Source organism: Mustela nivalis (genome assembly GCF_964662115.1).
Source record: "Mustela nivalis genome assembly, chromosome: 6".
NCBI lineage: Eukaryota > Metazoa > Chordata > Mammalia > Carnivora > Mustelidae > Mustela > Mustela nivalis.
The window spans coordinates 25170078-25184998 of record NC_139025.1 but is presented as its reverse complement, the minus strand read 5'-3'; the positions used below and the strand labels follow the sequence as shown (position 1 = coordinate 25184998).

Here is a 14921-nt window from a genome sequence, read left to right as displayed (position 1 = left end):
AAGGTGCCAGATTTGATTTCCTTACAAAATAAGCTAACATGACAGGACATGGCAAGCTATGAGTTTCTTAATTCTCACCAACAGACAGAAACTCAAAACAACTTATATCGAGAAGCACAGAGGAACTACTTGAAATTGTTCCCTTTGTTATCTTTAGAAACATAATTTAAAAAAGAAAAAAAAAAACACTGTAAATGCTGTTTAAGTGTCAAGGATATTGTAAATTTGTTCCACTACTTAAAAAAAAAAAAAATTGCGAACACCTAAAAAAAAAAAAAAAAAAAATGGCTCTGGTGACCTGAAACAGCAAAATGCATGTCTTACTATTCAAAAGCTTTGAAAGGGAAAGGGGTGGGAGAAGGAATGCTTGTCCAGGCAAAAACTGCCTGTGCTATGATACTGCCTGTAAAAACCAAACATAATTTAATTTGTTAAGACTTAAAAATATACGTTTCCCACTAGACAGGAGCCATGCCCCCACTCCAGCAAAAATCTCCCTGGCTGCTTAAAGAATAATTTATAATACAAATGGGATAGTACAGGAAAAATTGAGTTTAATGTCATCACCCTGATGTCATCCTTAGCTCAGATTTCAAATTTTAAAACCATCTCGGTGTTCCCCAATAGCATGCTACTCGAAGGTGATCCTGGTCCAGGAATGTGAACTCAAGCTGGGAAGTTGTTGGAAAAGCAGAATCTGCATGTTAGCAAAAACCTAAGATGTGCACCTTAACATCTGAGAGGCATTCCCCTAAACACAGTAACATCTTATTTATTCATTCAAATGTTTTACTTTATTAAACATAAAACAAATGCAAAAGCATGTCAAATAACCCTTAAGGAGGAGTAAAAGCATAAGGCATATTGATCACTTTGGTCCCCAGGAGATAGTCTCAAATTGTATCTTCTCCATAAATGACATCTTGTAGAAGGAGTAATGCAATGACATACCATACACTTGGCCTCAACATACCTTTGAAAATGTATGTCTGAGTGACAAGCACTAATGCCCAGTAGAAGCTTAAAAATGTTTTTTTTTTTTGTAATCAGGGAAGCCCGCTTGATATAGCAGGATTTATTTAAGAACAAACATTTGTTTGGTGCCATTCACATTTACTCCTCACAGGAGGTAGGAAAGTGAGACCCATAGAACCACAGAACAGAACCTAACCCAGTTCTGAGTATTCCACAGGAATCTTCGACATGGAATGCCAGCACAGAATAAATAGAATCTCCCAAGAGAGAAAAACAGCTGCTCCAGAGTTCTAAGTTCCTAAGTAAAAAGAATGGATGGTTCTTAACTATGTTTATAGCCAAGTTTTAGGGCCCTGGAAACAAGGAACTAGTACTTGAGGATGATCGAATTTACTTAGAAAGGTCATCAGGTAACAACCACAAAGCAATAATCACTGGAAGCTAACAAAGTACTTGGGTTTTGGACCTGGAAACTATCATGTTCCCAAATTATACATTTTCCATTTGTCTGCACCTCGTCTTCTGTACGGAAGGGGAAAAGCCGCACCCCCTCACCGTTTGCCCCAGGCCTTGCTCTCTTGCTGACAGACTCTACTTAGGAGTGCTTCTTTTGTAATTATGTAAGAGGAGGATGTGGTCCTGAAGAAATCCTCTAATAGGATTACTTCGGGCAAACTGTCAGGGTTTATCCACCTTAACAGAAGAAAAGTCCCATCAAGATCACAATAGGTTGATCAGCTATGACAACTTCAGTTCTGAATGAAAACAAACTCTTTCGGGGTTTTCTTTGAATTTCTTGAGAATCCCACAAAATTACAGCAAATAGCAGACGTGTTGTAATCCTTGCATCAATGACAGCCTATATTTGTCTGTCAATATACTGTATCTTTGCATTCTTTACACTTTGCATTCAAATTAATGCAAGTGTAAAATTACAAACATCTAGGCAATAATGACCTTTTTTTTTTTTTTTTTTCCACTGAAGTAGTCTAAAATTTCCTCTATATTTTCAGGCTAATTCCTATCTAATACTGAGAGCAGAAATGCTTTCAGACCTTAAGCTGGAGACTCTATTCTTAAAAGAAAGATGGGATCCAGAGGGAGACAAAGTGTAAGAGACAGGAACAAACTGACGGTTGCTGGGGGGTGGAGGATAGAGATGGGGGGGCTATGGACAGTGGGGAGGGTATGTACCATGGTGAGTGCTGTGAATTGTGTAAGACTGATGCTTCATAGACCTGTACCTCTGAAGCAAATAATACATTATATGTTAATTTAAAAAAAAAAAAAAAAGAAAGAAAGAAAGAAAAAGAAAAGGAGAAAAAAAAAAGGAAAAAAGAAAGCCTTATAGTAGAATGGTCAAAAGCAAGGCCCCCAGTTCTTGTCCCACTCCTGACAAGGAGTAGCCTCAGGATCTTGACCTTTGACACCTTCCTTCCCTCACCTGGAAGATTAGGATAATAAATAGCTCCTAACTCGTAGTATTCTTGTTAGAATTAAATGGGATAGTATTTGCAGAAAGCTTTCATGATGTCTGACACAGGCAAGAACATAATAAATAGAAACCATTATTCTCTCCCTAATTATGATTATTTATGTTGTCCAAAGAGGTAAACTCCAACATGTACTGCAAAATAAAATCACCTTGAACCTGCTAAGTTCTATGCCTTTCCATATACTCCAGAATTTCTCAGCCTCAGCACTATTGACATTCTGGGCTGGATAATTCTGTGTGGGGCTGCCATGAACATCCAAAAATGTTTCCAGTCACACTGTCATAGCATATGTCCCCTGGGGTGACAAATCATTCCCAGTTACGAACCACTGACCCACAGCATCTTATAAGTGCCTTAGAAGATTAGCATTATTATTTTAATTTTATAGAAGAAATTGAGCATAGATTTCTAATAAACAGAAGCTAAAAATGCTTCTTGTCATGGACACCAAAAAAAAAAAAAAGAAAATGTAACGTGTTTTTCATTCATTTATTCAACCAATATTTCTTGGGCACTAGAATGAGAATACAGACTGAGGCGAAGCTAACGTGGGTTTTGGCTTCACGTGCTTGACTAAAGTCAGTGAGGGGAGAGAAATTAATAAGCAGGGAATTACGGTACTATGTAAAGTATCCCACTCTTAGGGTATCAGAGGATTAAGGTACTGCATAAAGAGATCTAACCTAGTCCCTGGGGTATCAGGAAAAGTGCTGCAGGACAGAGATTGTTTATGTGCTGGTCTGAAGGCTAAAAAGTTGCAAGCAAGGGAAGAGATTCCAGAAGTTCTGCACATGGACCCAAGCTGGTTGTAACAGGGATCAAAAGGTGAAAGCCAGTCCAGCCAAAAGAAGAAATAAAACTTGGACAGCACGTTCTCCCAACTCTGCCTGCTTCTCACTTGAGGAGTCCTACTTCCAGAAGATAATAAATAAACCTATGTTTCAAGTTCACTGGCCATTTCCATTTATAAGTCTCTAAATATTGGGAATAAAAGATTTTGCTTACAAGATGAGTTTCAAATATCAAGGGCAAAACTTGGTTTTTGTTTGGTTGGTTTTGTTTCTCCTTTCCTATTTGTTTGAATATTGCACTGAATATGCTTCCTTTCCAGGAGAACTAGAGATTGTGAAGAATGGTTTAATGGAAGGTGCTAAGGAAAAACAGGAATTTTCACTGAAAATAGAAAACACAGTTTCCAAAGGTTGAGTATAAATCAACATGGAACAAACGCTCTTTGGAGACTCCCAAGAACCTGGCCCTGCCATTCTGTTAAAGCTGACCGTAATGGCAGAAGTTTTTCTGGGCTACTTTACTCTAATTTAACTCTTTTCATAGGAACTGAGACTCAAAGCGTATAAATCACGTAAAAGCTTTCAGCAAAGTGTTTCCCTCCCAGTGCTGCATAAGAAGATTTTTTTTTTTTTAATTAATTCCAGGAGCCTGTATTCCAGGAGCGCTTAATAAACTCAGACTATAAAAATCATAGTACAGAAAACAAGAATTGTCAATAAGCACTGCTGATTACATAATATAATGACACCAGGACAAACCCAATAAAATCTTAATGGTCTCAGCATTGGCTGGATTGTGACAAGACAGCCCAGTGCATGAAAGGCTATGAATGAGAAAGCTAACCCAAAGAGGGATTCTTTACAAAAGTATCCCTGGGTACCTGGGACTTAGCACTTCTGGAGTTAGACACTTTGTGCTTAAAATCAGACACACAGGTGCAGAATCCATAGCCTCGACTATACTACAAGTGTCTCTGTTACAATCTGGAAACACTAAAACAATTTATAGATCTTGTGCACATTTCCACATTCCGGAAGATAGGTTATAAATACTGTTCTTACAACAGTCAGGAGAGTTCTATAGTTAGCGGGCCAAGATGTGGGGATTAGCAGAGGAATTTGGGGGAAAAATATAACAATAGCCGCCCCCTAACTTGAAGCCATTTTTCCATCTCATTCACTGACACTTAACCAAGCCCCTTGAAGTTTCTCATTAGATGAACATTTTTATTTGCTGAAGAAAAGAAGGGAAGAGGGAGAGAAGGAGGAAAAGAGGAAAGGAAGGAAAGGAAACACTTTATATAAATAGTTGACAATTCCCTGGCTCCAGTCAGTCTAGAATTGAAAACATTAAAATTGGACCAAAAAAAAAAAAAAAAAAAAAAAAGCTATTCTCCTGGCAAGTATAAAATTCTCTAACACATTTGAAGAGTTGTTCCCACATGGCTTCCAATGCAGTTGGTTCAAATAATAAGTTTGGAACAAGCAACCAATGTTAAAAACTCAAGTGCACAAACTTTGAGGACACATGCGTTACTGTCTCTGGCTGTTCTTCACCCGCTACAGAGCTCCCACTGACCAGTTCTCGGTTCCACCAAAATCTTCATATCTGGATGCAAGCCTGGAGCTTCATGATGTTTAAACTTGGGGGTGAACAGACACTAATAGAGAAGAATTCTACTGAGATAGGACCAAGAGGACTAAAAAAGAGAAACAAGTATACAGTTCATAAAGGATGGACCCCCTAGAGCCCATATCTCTCCATTTTTCAATCCATTTCCAAAGAAGATATTCGCTCAATTATACATTCATTCATTTGCTCAGACAAATGTATACAGAGAACCTCACGGTTCAAGCAAGGAAAACAGCTGGTTTCCGAGGCTCTTCTCTTTGAGAGGACTTTGCCTCAGCATCTGATTCAGAGATTCTCCAACCCCAAGGGTCATCAAAACCCCTAGGGAAAGATGGTGATAAAAAGGAGTTTTCTAGGTAAATCCTACAAATGTTTGGTTTGATGGGTCTTCAAAGAAGGCTGTGCATGTGCCTTTTGTTTATATTCTCCAGAGGGATCTGATGATGAACCACCTTAGAGTTTGACTGCCCAAATACCCACTATAAGGGCATGGAGACAACCAGTTTTTCTCTTTTTCTGGATCAAATTGACTTGTGAGAGGTGGAGCAGTAGAGGTGGTGGCCTGGCAAAAGCAAAGGGTTTAGGGTAAGTTAGAGTTTGGTTTTGACCTCAGCTCAGCGACTCCTCCAAAGCATGACAATAGGCACTTGACTTAATTTCCCTCTCTTTGTTCATCTCAAGAGGGGATAATAAGGCATGCTCACAAAATCCTTGGGAAGACTAGAGGTCACACATGTGAAGTAACGAAGAATACCAAGTCGGCACTCAATAAACTGTGCTGGGCTCTGGCGACAGGTACCCAGACAGTTTTCTGACTTGCCGGTGGTGTTAATCTGGGCGAATCACTTCCCCTCCCTTGTTAACTGATTTCTCAAATGGAGAAATTGGTAGTATACTTTTCTCACAGTTGTTAGGCTGCAAATCATTTCAAGTATAATCGAACATGTGGAAAACATCCGCTCATTATGTGTTGGCCATTCCCATTTTTAGCTTTAAAAAACCAGCAGCAATAGCAAAAAGCATTCCTGCTCAGGAAGCTTTTGTCCTGAATTTAGTAGAGAGTTGATTCTTTTGAATCCATCAAATTTTACTTTCCTCTTTTGTTTACCGATCATAGTTCTTTCCTTTGGAGATATACACATACAGCTTCCCACCCATCAACACTGCAAATATGTGGAGACCATGTACTGAGTCAATCAGATCTTCTCCTTTCCTATGTAAATGTCCCATTTCTTTCCTTTGCTTCAGAATCTTAGCAGTGCTGATGCCTCCATTTCTTGATATGTGCTGTCTGGAATGGAAAACAAGACCCATGTGGTGAGACCAGCACCACGTACAGCCTAGCCAACCCGTGGGGAGTACCCACCCCCTGCCAGGCATAGACCCGGTTACTAGAAAGATATCTATGGCACAGGCTCCATGTTTGAGTATCTATTCACATCAGATCAAATAACTCTGTGCATGAAGCTCTTTATAATTCTAAAAAGCATTTTAATATATTTCATTTCTTGTAATCCCACAACAACCCATAGGAGATAGGCATATCAACCTCAAATGAAGTCTATAGAGATGAAGTAGTTTGCTTGAAGCCATATTGACAGAATGAACAGAGGATGGTATTATAAATTTTCCCTAAGAAAATACTAGCTACTGGCATGATTTTATGAATGGCGTTAGTTATGATGGTATTAAAACCAACATGCACTTTCCTATAAAAACAAAAGCCTCTCCCTACTGATTAAATATACAAAACTATCAGTAGCCTGGCATCTGAAGTGAGTAAAACTGCCAAGATGGACTGATGCATAAATAAAGGGTAATTATCCCAGGGAGCCCATTGTCTGTTCTTCCCTGTGACTCCAGGACTCAGCAGGAGTGGGAAACTAAGCTGCAGTTCAGCTGGTGGCCAGCATCAAGGTGCCAAGGACGGGAGGAGTCTGAAGGACTTGAGGCTACTGATAGGCTGCTACCAAAATGATCAGCAAAGCTTCCTTTTCCACTTTATCTCAAAGAACCCCAAGTTGGCCGCCACCACATTCTACAGCTTGGGAAGGTCTTTATGTGGGGCCACTGTGGCAAAAGCTGTTGAAGCAGTAAAGCCAGTCACCAATTGCCCAACATATGGCCACCTTCTGCATACTAATAGCTTGGGATGAGATGTCATAGGTATCAAGAATTCCTTGAATTCCAAGGGAAAAAAATCTGTAGAAAATGAGATCAGCATTCTAACAGACAATAATTTTAAGGAAGATCTTGCTAGATCTTTTTTTCTTTTTGTAGGGTACTGTTTCTAAATAATCCCATAAGAACACTTGACTCCAGAAAAGTCAAAGATCTCTTCTGTCTTCTGCCCTAAGAATACACACACAGTGCTCACTCTGAATACTTGTGTCCCTTTCCATGCTGTCCCCCAGTCTGTCATGCCCCCAAGCATTCACCAAGAGTGGGGGAGGGAGAATGAGAAGTCATCTTCTTTTCTTCCCTTCTTCTCCCTCTTTTTTTTTAAAGGAAAGCTATGTTGGGACAGGACAAGAGATTGGAGCTTCCTGTTCACACTGCCCTTAATAATTCAACAGAAGAAATAAGTAAATGACTATAATCACTTTATGCACCCCTAGACTCTGGTGCATTTCCGACTTGAGTTCAAATTCAGCTAAATAGTCAAATACCTATTAAGAGCTAACCACTGCTAGTTTGGTGCAATACTCACAGAGCCATGCGAAATAAGTCATTATTATGTCGAATTTGCAAATGATGAGACAACCTTGGAGAAATCCCTGACTTACTCAAGTTCAAACAGTAGCAAATACTAGCCATAGAATCCCAGGTCAGTTTTTCTGATAAGATTTTAAAAAGAGAGACAGAGAGAGAGAGAGAGAGAAGAAAACAAAAGAAAAGAAAAAGAACAATTTGGTGCTCTTCCCACCACATTTCCCTCCTATCTCACTGGTTTAGGGTATACAACCTCTTATTTCAAAAATTCTTCTGCCCTCTATTCTTTCACCGCATTTTGAATCAAGCAGACAAACCCACTCAATCACAAACTCAGTCTCCTCTGCGCCTGCCTGAGTTTCAGATTCTCACCAGAAAAAGTCACCTAATAGCCCACATGAGATCGACTTTAAATAAGGGATCACTCATCTACAGTGAGGCTCCCCCCCACACACCTAGCAACCCTGTCCTACTTCTCTGAAAAATTCCTCCCTCATTCTCTCAAAGATGGAGTCAGTCTTCACTTTCCTTATATCACTAACTTCTCTCACTTTCAGTAGACAACCTCACCTTAATCTGAAGACAGGCAGAAGACATCAGACAGATGTCCCACGTCTTCTCGTTGCCAAACATCTGAATCCATCTGTGTCTGCACCTGCTTTCTTTTCCTTAAAAGCTGACCACTCCATCTCCATCTCTCCTGTGGGGCCTTACCCTACAGGCCTCTCTAAAATGTATCTTTCCGTGTTCTCTTCCCCTCTGCATGCAAACTCTCTGTCTCAGACTGGATCTATTTCTAAACATTCTCTGGGGGCGACTGGGTGGTTCTGTCAGTTGGGTGCCCGACTCTTGATTTTGGCTCAGGTCATGATCTCAGGGTCATGGGATTGAGCCCTGTGTGCAACTCTGTGCGTAACGCAGGGTCTGCTTGTCCTCTCTCTCTGCACCTCCCCTGCTCGCACTCTATCTCTAAAATAAATAAATTAAAAATTTAAAAAAATTCTTTAGTATTTTGCACGTAAAAATAATGCTTCCTCCAGCTGTTGCCCCATTTTTCTCTTGACGTGTAGCCAAACTTCTAGAAAGAATGGGTAGAAATTGAATCTCTGTTGTCTCACCTCCCACCCAACTCCACCACCCCTCTCCACACTGGTTCCTGGCTCTACTTTAACACCAGCATGTCTCACTGACGTCAACAATCAGCCCCAGATTGGTACATCCAAGGGCTCTTGCTTGCCTCTTTCTTTATCTCACAGCATCATTTAGACCTGCTGTGTGTGTCTTTCCTGAAATGTTCTTATTCTCCGACCGCTATGACATCATAGTCTGCTGGGTTTCCTCCTGCGCCTCCTATCTGCGATTTTTCAGGCTTCCCCTCCTCTACCCAGGTATTCAGTGTGAGTCTAGTAAGCTCGGATCCAGGTGCTGCTCTCCTCCTCTTTCTGTAGGACATGGCGTCCAACCCCAAGTTTAAATTGTCATCTGCACATGCAAATGAATCATAAATGACAATCTCCATCCTAGCCTGTCCTCTTAGCTCCTCTCCTATTCAGCCAAATGCCCACTTGACTTATTCATTGCAGTGTCTTAAGAGTATTTCTAACTTAGCTTTTACAGTTTCAGATACTTTTTAAGAACCTATGTAACTGATTCATAATAAAGCAATAAAATTTTTTTAAAGATTTCATTTATTTGCTTGATGGAGAGAGATCTCAAGTAGGTAGAGAGGCAGGCAGAGGGATCCGGGAAGCAGACTCCCCGCTGAGCAGGGAGCCTGATGCGGGGCTCAATCCCAGGACCGTGAGATCATGACTGAGCCCAACGCAGACACTTCACCATCTGAGCCACCCAGGTGCCCCAAAGCAATGCATTTGATATGGTTATTACCTCCACAGAGAGGAAGAGTACCAAGTTAGGTAGCTTCTCCAAAGCCAATCATCAGATAAGGGACAGGAAGGGACAGAATTTGAACTCATGTATAAGCTTCAGGGTCTTGCTTGTAACCCCTTTCTTGCTTCCCTGTAAACTCTATACGGGCAGAGTTTGGACTGCTTTTGCTCACTATTGTTTCCCCAGAGCCTACAAAGCAGACACTACATACAAGAAGTGTTTATAGAAAAAAAAAAATGATGAATCAAAAAACAACCTTCAGATGATTACTTTGCTTGAAGAGGCAGTCTGTTAAAACTCTTTGACATTTCAATCTGAGGTCCCATAAGGAACCATACCCAGCTAATATTTTGGAAAAGGCTTCACAGGTTTTGAGCAACACTAACCTATGTGTACAGATAGAGAGATGGATGAATAGTTTTTAGATACAAAGAAACTAGATGACCTAAGCAAGGGCATAAAACATAAAACATGCAACTAGAAAATTGTAATTGCTACAGCACTACACTTGTTTTGCAAAATAACTTCAAATTCTGTGCTATTATTGACTGAAATGGGGTCAGTCTGACCCATTATTACAAACTTGGCTTGATGAAGGCACATCTGATCACCCTAGATACATACCCTTTCCGTTCTATGAAGTTCTGACCCGAATTCAGGTAAGTCCTTATGCTCTACTACAGAAACTCTGTTTCTTTAACAACAACAACAACAACAACAACAACAAAAACAAAACAAAATAAAACAACAAAAACCCAAAACAAAAACGACAACAACAAAATAATCCAAGTGTTGTGTTTCTTCTTCTATAATGCCATAGCTTATAAATATTTACACAAATTTCAGAGTGACAGTTCAACTGTGCTTTAATTGCACGGCAGTTTACCATTACTCATAGTTAGAATCCATACAAAATAGGCCGGGAACTTTGAGAGCTATAAGAAAGCTCGTGAAAAAAAATAAACTGAATCCAAAAATATAAACATGACCCATTTTCCCACCAAAATACTGCACCACATATGTAATATGCATAAAGAAACAGAAAATCTTGTTGTCTCCTTCACACGGAGAATACAGATTTCAGGCAGTGATACTGATCAGGCACATGAAATGAAATTACATAGTGTGTATTTGCAGGTGAGTTATCTGGTTTTGAGTTTAAAAAATGAAAAATTCATTGCAGGAGCCTATTTTGGTATCATAGGGATGGCTCTGAATGCAAATGGTACAAAATATCCTAACTGAATAAACAGGTTTTACAGAGCGCCTCCTCGTCTTCAGAACACCTGTCACGCTGAAGTGTCAGGCTATGTTCAGGAGACTATTTCTGGATTTGAGGCATGAAAGGGAAAAAGAAACAAAAGAAAGATGATGATTTCTTATCCTTGACCTTCTCCTTTTCTCGACGGTATCTCCCCCAGCACGGTCAGATATGGGATAAGATAAAATCAAGTGATTTCCCAGACTGAAAATTAAACCCCATTAGTATTGTCCAATATAAAATTCACACGGCACAAAAAGAATCATTCAAAACAAAATATTAAAAATACACAGCAGATTTTAAAATCTATCTTTGAAAAACCTACACTAGCAGATTTTCTCATTTGAACGAAATGTTGATGTTTCCCAAACAAAGGAGAATTTAAACGTACGCGGGGATCCTGTTACAGGTTTATACACAGTCAGAGCACTCCTTTCATTTATGAACACTGCAGGCTTCAAACTTTATCCCCAATGCAGAAAGTTTGTATTTTCTTAATTATATGCTGTCAATCAATTTCAATCACTTAATTCTTTGTTTAAAAAAATTGCTTCCCCCAACCCCTGACGAATACACACACACACACACACACACACACACACACATATATACACACACTCATTAGAACATGATGACTTTTTCTTTCTTTTTATTAAGAAAGCAAACAACAGTCTGACCCAATGCCACCCATGTCCATGTACACAAAGCCGCCACCAGAGGGAGGCATCGCAGCTGAAAGTGGTCTCAGTAACACATACCCACACCCCACTACACACCCCAACACACAACCACACCATGCAAGACCATTTTTTTCCCATCTTTGTCTCAGCTGCTTGATAGTTGTCCAGAAAAGAGTTCCAATCTTCACTTTTAAATAAAATTAAAAACTCAAGTATTAGACAGTACCATGATGTTTGGGATGATAAAGCAGATTAAAATACTGAGATCGATGAAGGTAGCATACATGTATGAAATAAGAGCAGTTTACTCTTTGCTTCATTAGCTACATTCTCATGCTTGACTAAAATATGGGCTCCCCAGACCCTTGGCAGTATCATGACTGGTCTAACAAGGTCTGTCTTCTAAAGGATTACATCTAAATGGCAAGTCTGCTCTCTGAGAGAAACATTCAAGAAATAGGTCAAGGAAAAATACACATTGAATGGGCAACCACTTAACATGATGTAGTTTCCTCCAAAACCTTTCCTCACCAGGTCCCTGATGCTTAAAATTTTATAATTATAAACCAGTTCCTTTGGTTGAGAATGCTACTTTCTCCAGAAATTGAAACATTCTTGGCAGACATTCTAATAATGCATGTATCTGACCTTTTCCTAGAGCTAGTATTTCTCACTCATTCATTCATCAAACAATTGTCGAGAGGCCACTTACTGTGTCTGGTATACGGTGGGGTCTTTGTGATGTAAAGGTGAGAAAGATAAAGTCCTTAGAGTCAGGAAAGTGACATGTTTAGGAAGTAAGACAGAAAAGGGAAAAAACAAAACAAACAAACAAAAACACATGAGACAAGAATAATAAAGTCCTGAGCAAGGTCATGAAGGAAATAAAGAAAGATGACAGAGAATATCACTGTGGATGATAGATGTGGGTTTAGATATGGTGGCCACGGTTGACATCTTGGAGAATGGGATTCCCAAAGAATGAAGAGTTGTAATGAATTAGAGACCTGGGACAAGGAAGGACAGTGCATGGGGAGAGGTCAACTCATCGTCTGAGCGTAGTAAGAGCAGGTGCAAAGGTTCAAGGGAGGAAAAGCCTAACCTCTTCCTGGAATGAGAAAACCAATGTGGGTGGCATTTATTTATGAGGAGGGAGTGGACAGAGGCCCACTGATGGGCCTGTCACACAAAGTCTCATGGCTCTGGCAAGCCATTTGGATTTTATTCTAAGGGCAATGGGAAGCTCAAGATTCAAGGGAGTAGAACATGGAGGGTATGGTGAGAGAAGGTAAAGATGGAAAGCCATAACAGCAAAGAGCTGAAAGAAGTTTTGGGAGGAGGGATAAAGTAGAACAGAAAATGTTATTGAGGAGCTTGGAGAGAAAAAGTAAGCTCTGTCCTCGGTCACAATTTTTTCTTTTAATGTCCTGTTTCAGGATAAATAACCCCGACATTTTTCAGCTGTCTCAAATTCTCTTTGGAAAGAGATGAAGTATAAATAATAAATAAAAGAAATAGTTTTGACTAAATAAGAACTTTATATATTTTTTTAAGATTTTATTTATTTATTTATTTGACAGAAAGAGATCACAAGTAGACAGAGAGGCAGGCAGAGAGAGGAGAGGAGGAAGCAGGCTCCCTGCTGAGCAGAGAGCCAGATGCGGGACTTGATCCCAGGACCCTGAGATCATGACCTGAGCCGAAGGCAGCGGCTTAACCCACTGAGCCACCCAGGCGCCCTAAATAAGAACTTTAAAGACAAAGGGAGGTACCCACGCTGGGTAAAGACAGCCACATAATTAATTAGAAGGGTCTCTCCCCTTCTATCCTGAGTACAGAAGAAAGCCACCCTGGTTAGCATAATGTCCCTTTCACTGAGAAAGGTACAGACCACCCGCTGTTCCCTAGCAAGTAAATTGGTCCCTACTATAAACTATTCTATGTGGTAAGGAAAAGCACTGACTTTTAATTTATTTATTTATTTATTTATTTATTTATTTATTTATTTTTTCCTGTCACTCTGAAGGCTTGGAAAACAACCTTAAATAATTTGAAGAAAAACAAAAAACAAACAAACAAACAAAAAACCCAAGAAACCAAAAAACAGCTTTTAGTGGCCGTAGTGGCAAAAATATTTGCCAGTATTGTCCAGGGTTGGGCAGGGCTGCATCATTCCAGAAAGGTTGTTCTTTCTCACCTGAGGGGTTGGGCACTGCTGCTTTGCTCTTTGCAGTGACAGTGGGCCCCACTCAAGGGGGGCAGGAACCTGGGTATTGTCTGCTTCCACCTGAAAGCTCATATGCTTCTAGACCCAAGTTTGTTTGTTTGTTTGTTTGTTTGCAAGTGGTGAGTTGGTCTTTTGTGGGACTTATGGGGCCAAAACCTGAAGACTTAGAGTCAGGATTTAATGGAGAGATTCTCAGGTGAAATGACAAACTCCATTAGCTTCCTTTGGCTGCCACTACGCCCTGACCCTAGTATTTCCTCAGAACATTCTTTCCCCTCTCTTGCTCACTCTTCAGGGAAGTCAGAGAATGAGAACAATCTCAAAATCCGTGGGAGTTCCTCTAACCATGACTGACCACAGTTCCACCATCAGACCTGTGACTTGCACCCTCCTACCAGGTCAAGATGTGCCCCAGGCCAAAGGCCAGGACCATGTGAAGCCTGGATGGCCCCCTCCAGCTACGCTCTGGAGCACCCAGGTTGCGGAAACCTTGTCCCATGGCCTGGACTGGCTTCTCAGCGGGGGCGGTTTTCCTGAGGTTACAGCACCTCTAGGTCTGTTTCTCTGGTGCGGGAAGCACAGAGCTGGTGTGTGTGTGTATACGTGTGTGTGTATATACGTGTGTGTGTGTGTGCATGTGCATGTGGGTGCACACACAAGGCCCCTTGGGGCTCAGGATGGGACCTCTGAGGGAACAGAAGATGCTTGGTACCAGTTCTGTCTATATTGTCCCTTTCCATGCAGAATGTGGTGGAGTTGGGGCACCTGCATGGTTCAGTGGGTTAAAGCCTCTGCTTTCTGCTCAGGTCCTAATCCCAGGACCCTTCCCCTCGGGCTCTCTGCTCAGGAGCCTTGCCTCCCTTCCTCTCTTTCTGTCTGCCTCTCTGCCTACTTGTGATCTCTGTCTGTCAAATAAATAAATAAAATCTAAAAAAACAAAAACAAAAAAAAAAAAACAAAAACAAAACAAAACAAAGAATATGGTGCAGTTTGAGAATTCTAAAGTTAAACCTGACTGGCCTTCCAGGACATTCTAAAAGGCAGATCAGTCACATAGAAGAATAGTACACAGTTTTTAAGCAATTTGTTAATAAGATTTACAATTTTTGAGAGATTAACTCTGTGGTGGGCCTCTCTGTAACCCTGGAGCAGGGCCCTGCAAACGTCTAGGGCTGGCCTGCTGGCATCAGTGGCTCTCCAGGGGAGAAGGGGACCTGCCTTCATGGAGGGAGCAACTGAACATAGTTATTTAAAAA

The 14921-nt window shown here is 40.6% G+C and overlaps 1 protein-coding gene across 4 annotated transcripts in view; it reads right to left on the bottom strand.

Annotated features, from left to right (window-relative positions):
- Nucleotides 1–14921, bottom strand: part of FLRT2 (fibronectin leucine rich transmembrane protein 2) — a 107801-nt gene that overhangs the window by 14990 nt on the left and 77890 nt on the right. The gene's annotated exons all lie outside the window — the stretch shown is intronic.